This window comes from Triticum dicoccoides, chromosome 1B, assembly GCF_002162155.2.
Source record: "Triticum dicoccoides isolate Atlit2015 ecotype Zavitan chromosome 1B, WEW_v2.0, whole genome shotgun sequence".
Lineage (NCBI taxonomy): Eukaryota > Viridiplantae > Streptophyta > Magnoliopsida > Poales > Poaceae > Triticum > Triticum dicoccoides.
The window spans coordinates 224,955,664-224,964,235 of NC_041381.1; positions in this window are offsets into that span (position 1 = coordinate 224,955,664).

Below are 8,572 nucleotides of genomic sequence, written 5' to 3' on the forward strand. Positions count from 1 at the left end.
AAGGAGAAGACAACTCCTATTTACCCCCTAAGGTCTTCGCTCTAACTTGGCATGCTGATGTTTGTTATATCATGCATATGGTGTCTTGCATTGCTTACTTTATACATCAAATATGTCATCTGCTTAGTTTAGACATCCTTTGTGCAAATGCCATCTGTTTAGTTTATTCACCGTTTCTGTGAATTATGCAACGCCATCTTGTTTAGCCAGGCATTATATATGTGAATTTTGCAATGCCATCCTGCTTAGCCAGTCATCTTATATGTAAATTATATCAGGCCATCCTTTTTTCGTTACATATTACATTTGTCAACAATGTTAGTACATTCAACTGATCTTTGTGTGCATCAGCCATTTGACACGGTGATGGAAAATTCTGGAGTGAAAACAAGGTCTTCAGAGCAGACTATGCTATCTGACGAAGCGCATATCTCGCTGGTTATGGATAGCTCCTCAGAGGAGGATTTAGAGACAGATGACCAGTCCTATTCCCCCCCCCCGAGGTGTATGCTCTAACTTGGCAGGGTTATGTTGCTCATATCATGCGTATGGTGTCTCGCATTGCTATGTCATTTGATTAGTTTAGACTTGCTTTGTGTGAATGCCACCTGTTCAGTGTCTAATTACCATATATGTGAATTATGCATTGCCATCTTGTTGCAAGACATTATATATGTGAATTATACAATGCTATCTTGTTGCAAAGGCATTATATATGTGAATTATGCAATGCCATGCTGTTTAGCCAGTCATCATGTATGTGAATTATATCATGCTATCATTTTTTTTGTATTACGTGTTCCATTTGTCGACAACATTTGTATATTCAACTACTCTTACTGTGCATCAGCCATTTGAAGTGGTGATGGAAGTATCTGGAGTGAAAACAAGGTATTCAGAGCAGACAATGCTACCTGCTGAAGCAGACATCTTGCTGGTTACAGAGAGCTCCTCAGAGGAGGATTCAGAGACTGATGACCAGTCCTATTTCCCCCCTGAGGTCTATGCTCAAACTTGGCAGGGTTATATTACCCAAGTCATGCATGTTGTCTTGCATTACTTAGCTTTTACATCATATATGTATTGCCATCTGCTTACTTGCTTACTATATAAATCATATATTTGAATTATATCATGCCATCATGTTTACATAGTACATACACATCATCTATCTGAATTATGGCATGGCAACCCATTTAATAAAGACATCATATAGTTATATCATCTCATCCTGTTTAGTGCTTACAGTCATCATATTTAGAATTATGGCATTCTATCCGTGAATGTATGTGAATTATGGCATGCCAACCTATTTAATAAACACATTATATAGTTATGTCATGTCATCCTGTTTACATAGTCTCATATTTTGAACCATGTCTTTCCATCTTTTTTAGTTAGCCATCATAATGTGAAATTGTGTCATGCTATCCTGTTTAGTTAGCCATCATATATGTGAAATTGTGTCATGCTATCCTGTTTGGTTAGACAACATAAATATGAATTATTTCATGCCCTCTTTTATTCCCCACTATCCATTACTGTCTATCATACAATGTCTATACTTTCAATTACTTTTCTTGTTTATCAGGCATTTGAATTGGAGAGGGTGATGGCAGTATCTAAGGGAGTAACAACACGGTCTTCAGAAAAGATAGTGCTACCAGTTGATGCAGATAGAACCACGGTTGTACTTGCCCAAGGACCAGATCCACCACACATAACCCAGACTCCCGCAGATTGTACCCCTACCCAGTTGGACAGAGAACCAGCTACACCCCTTCTAACCCCAACCCCGGCAGATATTAACCCAGTTCTAGTTGACACATCACCGTCTCCACCACAGAGCACCCAAACACGAGCAGTTAGTAAGGGTACTGCAGTGCCCAAAGCACGAGGACCACCACTCTGAATCCCAACTCAACTCTTAAAGGAGAAGAAGATTTGTTCTCAGGTCAGGTTCTGTAGCTATGGTTCATACTCCTTTGCTCTTGCATTACTGTATTTACTCATACCAACTATTTTCAAATTTGAAGGATGGAAATGAAACTCCAATGGCGCAACAGGTATGTTTTAAACCTATTTCTTTAACTGGTTTGCTGTTGTAACCTGCTCTATGTTGATTTCAGTTTCGACTGAATAAACAGTTATGTTCTCATGTCATGCACATTACAAGTGTTGTTATTGCTCTATAGTTACCCACACTTATATTCTATCTATTCTTCTTTGTCTTGAACAAATATTATTTGAATTGTGTCTCTATCATGATTTGGCAACAAAAACTAGAATGATATAGACCATAAAGTGACCATGGTACATAAATATATGTTTGTTTCATGTTGTTATCCTGTCCACTTTACTACTGAACTCATTTACCAAAATGAGTTTCATATACAACATGGTAAGCATGTGATGTGTCTGCTTGTTTCACTTTTAGGATGTGGACAAAATATTGGAGAATAGTACCACGTTATCCAATGGTAAAGAAAGTAATGCAGATAAGGTTCAAGATAGTGAGACATCCCTGTTGGTCTCCAAGAAAGCTGATAAAAACTATCTTGATGACAGTGAGGGAACCCAAAAGTCCTGTCTTGATGTAGTGTTCAAGTTACTGGCACAAGCTCTTCGAACTCGCTGCCTGAATCAGTTCGTCTTCTTGAGTCTCAACTTCAAGTTGAAAGACATCGATCAGATGTGCTGTGACAGGAAGCTGAAGGACTGAGGAATTCCCTGCAGAATTCAGATGCATATTTTCAGGTGCAACAGCAAGCGCTGGAGGATTTAAGCGCCAAACAAGAGAAAGCTAATAAGCTTGCTAAGCATCTTGCCAGCATTATCGGTACCCAGGATATTGTTTCTTGAGATCTTATGAAGTGGTTTCAGTTCTGGATTTGTTTTGCATCGACGTTTATTTGCGCTGGTCGCCAACTTTGACAACCAGTGTATATGATATGCTGCTTTGTTCCCTATATTTGCACTGGTGGCGAACTTTGATGCCCAGTGGATGTAATATGTGTAATAGCCATGATAGCCTAGCGTTAGTTGCTTGCTTATTTATTTCCTTGTTGTCTTGTTTATTTGTTTGCTTGTAGTCATTGCAGTTGTTTTTCCGCGGTTTGCGAGTGGCTGCATAACCTATTTTTTAAAACTAGGCCACAATAACCATGGGCTAATATTTGCTGTAGTGACACTGGGCCTCCTACTGGCCGAAGAAACAGTGGGCCTTCGACGGGCCGTAGAATCAATGAGCCTCCGACGGGCCGTAGAAACAATGGGCCTTCTACGGGTCGTATCATCAATGGGCCTTATACGGGCCGTATGATCGATTGGCCAAACATGGGCCAAACAGACTGCATTATGGCCGTAAACGGGCTAGAGTTGGAATCGTCCGTTTATGGGCCGACCATAATAGGCCATCATTAATAGGCCGTATTTGATGACGATATGAAAACAGCACAACGTATTAACGGACCACAAACGGGCCGACTGTAACTACGGGCTGAATTTGGCCCACAAGCAGAAAATGACAGTAACGGACCGTAAGTAAATGAATGCTGGAAATGAGCCCAAGAATAAATGGGCTCTGAGAAGGCCGAAAGATAACATGGGCTGGAAACGGCCCAACGGAATAACGAGCCGTTAATGGGTATAAAGTGATACACTGTTCATTACGGGCCAGTTTCACCACAGGCCGTTAATGGGTGTAAAGTGATACACTGTTCATTACGGGCCAGTTTCACCACGGGCCGTTAATAGGCCAAGAGTTACATATGGCCTCATATGGGCCGAAAGACGTCATGGGCCATACATGCGCCAGAAGTGAAAACGGGCTGGAACCATATTGGATGGCCCATATGACGCTACTGGGCCTAATTCGGATAGGGCGTAACGGGCCTTGGGTTAGCGGGCTGTAAATGGGCTATATGTGAACAGGCTGCTAACAGGCTTTCCATGGGCCGGCCTGCCACCTTTTGACCAAGTCAAACGGGCCGGCCTTTTCACAGGAATGGGCCTCTGTTGGGCCGTGCCACATGTCGACGTATCATAGGCGCCTTCCGTCCAATGAGTGGATGACATCTGTCCCAACGATGAGCCGACACGTGTTTCCTCCAGCCAATGATGACTTTACACGTGGAAAATCCCCATTGGTCGGGGCTGTTAATGGGTTATTGGATCCAAAACCCGACCCGATAGCTTAACGGTGTTCCGTTACGGTGGATGCCACGTGTCGGTCACCCTTGACGAAAGCACCTCTATGACGCGCGATTTATCGTCATGGAAGTGGACACTTCCGTGATGATAATTTTGGTAATGTCATGGAACACTTTGATGACCCACAAGTGTAGGGGATCTATCGTAGTCCTTTCGATAAGTAACAGTGTTTAACCCAACGAGGAGTAGAAGGAAATGATAAGCGGTTTTCAGTAAGGTTTTCTCTGCAAGCACTAAAATTGTAGGTGATAGATAGTTTTGTGATAAGATAAATAATAACGAGCAACAAGTAAATAAAGTAAATAAAGTGCAGCAAGGTGGCCCAATCCATTATGTAGCAAAGGATAAGCCTGGACAATTTCTAATAACGAGGAAGGAGCTCCCGAGGACACATTGGGAATTATCGTCAAGCTAGTTTTCATCACATTCATATGATTCGCGTTCGGTACTTTGATAATTTGATATGTGGGTGGACCAGTACTTGGGTACTGCCCTAACTTGGACAAGCATCCCACTTACGATTAACTCTTATTGCAAGCATCCGCAACTACAAAAAGGAGTATTAAGGTAAACCTAACCACATCATTAAGCGTATGAATCCATATCAGCCCCTAACGAAGCAATGCATAAACTAGGGTTTAAGCTTCTGTCACTCTAGCAACCCATCATCTACTTATTACTTCCCTATGCCTTCCTCTAGGCCCAAATAATGGTGAAGTGTCATGTAGTCGATGTTCACATAACACCACTAGAGGAAAAGACAACATACATCTCATCAAAATATCGAACGAATACCAAATTCACATGACTACTAATAGCAAGACTTTACCCATGTCCTCAGGAACAAACTTAACTACTCACAAAACCTATTCATGTTCATAATCATAGGAGTAATAATATGCATAAAGGATCTAAACATATGATCTTCCACCAAGTAAACCAATTAGCATCAACTACAAGGAGTAATCAACACTACTAGAAACCCATAGGTACCAATTTGTGATTTTGATACAAGATTGGATACAAGAGATGAACTAGGGTTTTGAGAGGAGATGGTGCTGGTGAAGATGTTGATGGAGATTGACCCCCTCCCTATGAGAGGATCGTTGGTGATGACATTGGTGATGATTTCCCCCTCCCGGGGGGAAGTGTCCCCGGTAGAACAGCTCCGCCAGAGCCGTAGATTGATTCCGCCAAGGTTCCGCCTCGTGGCGGCGGAGTTTCGTCCCGTAAGCTTGCCCACGATTTTTTCTAGGGTAAAAGTGATGATATAGCAGAAGATGGACGCCGGAGGCCCACCAGGGGGCCCAGGAGATAGGGGGCGTGCCCTATAGGGGGGGGGTGGCTTGTCTCCTGGACAGGGTGTGGGCCCACTTGCCTCTTTCTTTTGCTAAAAATTCTTATTAAATCCAAAAAGTTGTTTTGTGGAGTCTCAGGACTTTTGGAGCTGTGCAGAATAGGTTTCCAACGTTTGCTCCTTTTCCAGCCAGAATTCCAGCTGCCGGCATTCCCCCTCTTCATGGTAAACCTTGTAAAATAAGAGAGAATAGCCATAAGTATTGAGATATAGTGTTTAATAACAGCCCATAATGCAATAAATATTGATATAAAAGCATGATGCAAAATGGACGTATCAACTCCCCCAAGCTTAGACCTCGCTTGTCCTCAAGCGGAAGCCGAAATCGAAAAATATGTCCACATGTTTAGAGATAGAGGTGTCAATAAAAATAAAATACGGACATGAGAGCATCATGATCATTCTAATAATAGCAACATATATAGATTTTATCATATGATTTCCTATGCTCAAGTAATAAGCAATTCACAATGTCAAGTATGGTTCAAAAACTTCATTAGGAACTAACAAACTATAATCTCAGTCATTGAAGCAATTGCAATTTATCGTAACATCAGAAAGAGTCAATAATAGAGCTTTTCAGCAAGCTCACATACTCAACTATCCCGTAGTCTCCTATAATTGTTAACACTCACACAATACTTGTGGTTATAGAGTTTCAGCCGGACACTGAGAAAGATAGGGGCTTATTGTGTTGCCTCACAATGTATTCACCTTTAGGTGATGTCAACAATAATGGCCCATGCTAACTTACATCCAATTGGATATATGCATCATGATAACACGAGGAGCTTGCCAAAGGATAAAATGAAAAAGGGAAAGGTGAAGATCACCTTGACTCAGGCAAAGTAAAAACATAAAGTAAAAGATAGGCCCTTCGCAGAGGGAAGCAGAGTTGTCATGCGCGTTTAGGGTTGATGCACGAAATCTTAATGCAAAAGAATGTCACTTCATATTGCCCCTTGTATGTGGACCTTTATTATGCAGTCCGTCGCTTTTATTACTTCCACAACAAGTTTGTACAAAGCTTATTTTCTCTGCACTAATAAGTCATACATATTTAGAGAGCAATTTTTATTGCTTGCACCGATGACAACTTACTTGAAGGATCTTACTCAATCCATAGGTAGGTATGGTGGACTCTCATGGAAAAACTGGGTTTAAGGATATTTGGAAGCACAAGTAGTATCTCTACTTGGTTCAAGGAATTTGGCTAGCATGAGGGGGAAAAGCAATCTCAACATGTTTGGAAGGTCAATGACAATATACTTTAACTGAGATGTCGGAAAACATAAACTATTATGTTGTCTTCCTTGTCCAACATCAACTCTTTTAGCATGTCATACTTAATGAGTGCTTCACAATCATAAAAGATGTCCAAGATAATATATTTATATGTGAACCCCTCTTTCCTTATCACTTCCTATTAATTGCAATGATGACAAAGACTACGTTCATCAACTCTCAACAATTTTTATGCCTCATACTTGCTATGTGTGAAGTTATCACTATTCATAAGATCAATAAGAACTCTTTTATTCTTTCTACTTTCTCAAGATCATAGGAACATAACAAAGCCCTTGACTCAACACTAATCTCTATTATAGATAGCACACGGACTCGATTACATAAAGAGATCACAATGCAAAACTCAGAACTACTTGATATCAAAACTTCATACTACTAGATCAAGATACTACTAAAAGGATCGAACTAAGTAAAGAGGTAAAGATAGGAGTGTGATGGTGATACGATACCGGGGCGCCTCCCCCAAGCTTGGCAGTTGCCAAGGGGAGTGCCCATACCCATGTGATTATGTCCTTGGAGGTGGTGAAGTAGGATTTGTTGATGATGTAGGCTTGTCGTCCGTCTTCCAAGGCATAGGTTCTCCATCATAAAAGGATGATCGAGTCTCTGGGATCCTTAAATCTGCAGCCAAACTCATTCGCTTGAAAATATATTCATACTCACAGTTCTGGTTTTGCAGGTCATAAATCTGGGCTTGGAGGTGCTTGATCTTCTCTTGAAGCTTGAAGATGGTCTCCCCAATGACTTTAGCATCTAGCTTGTAGTTGTTGGTGAACTCCGTGATCATCATCTGGTTGGCGTTGAGTCCATGCTCCACCATCCCTTGGCACTTGAAAACTTCCTGTTCCACGGCTTCGAGCTTTGTCTCCACGCTCCCGGTACGCCTTGGTCCCTCCACATCGCGGATGTGCGGCACCCCCTCACGCATCTCAATGGTTTGAGGATGATGCAGCACCTCCGCGAGATAAGGGTTGATAACCCTCTCGAAAAACTTGTCCTTGGGAGCGCTTGGAGACGCCATGATGCTCTATATCTGAAACAGAAACAGCTCGAAATGAAAACAGAGGATATTTGCGTGATACGGTGGTCAAAACCTTCGGGAGTATATATAATGAAATTTTACCGACCAAAATATGTAACATACAAGAAAACGGAGTCCGGGAGGCACACGAGGTGCCCACGAGATAGGGGGTGCGCCCTACAGGGGGGCCTCCACTTTCGTGGGGGCCTTGTGTGCCTTTCAGACTACTTCTTTCTTCCTAAAATTCTTAAATAATCCAAAACTGATAAAAATTGCATTTATAGTTGTTTTGTAGTCGGTTTACTTACCGTACCACATACCTATACCTTTTCGGAGTCTGGAACGTTCTGGAAAGTGTCCCTTATGTATTCCTCAGGGGTTACGGTTTCAATAATATTAGTTTCAACATTGATAGGATTACCTGAAATATAATGTTTAATTCTTTGACCGTTAACCACCCTCGGATTTGTGCCTACGAAGTTGTTGATTTTTATTGCACTAGAACGATAGACCTCCTCGATAACGTAAGGACCTTCCCATTTTGATAGAAGTTTTCCTGCAAAAAATCTTAAATGAGAGTTGAATAATAACACATAATCTCCTACGTTAAACTCACGCTTTTGTATCCTCTTATCATGCCAGCGTTTGACTTTTTCTTTGAAAAGCTTGGCATT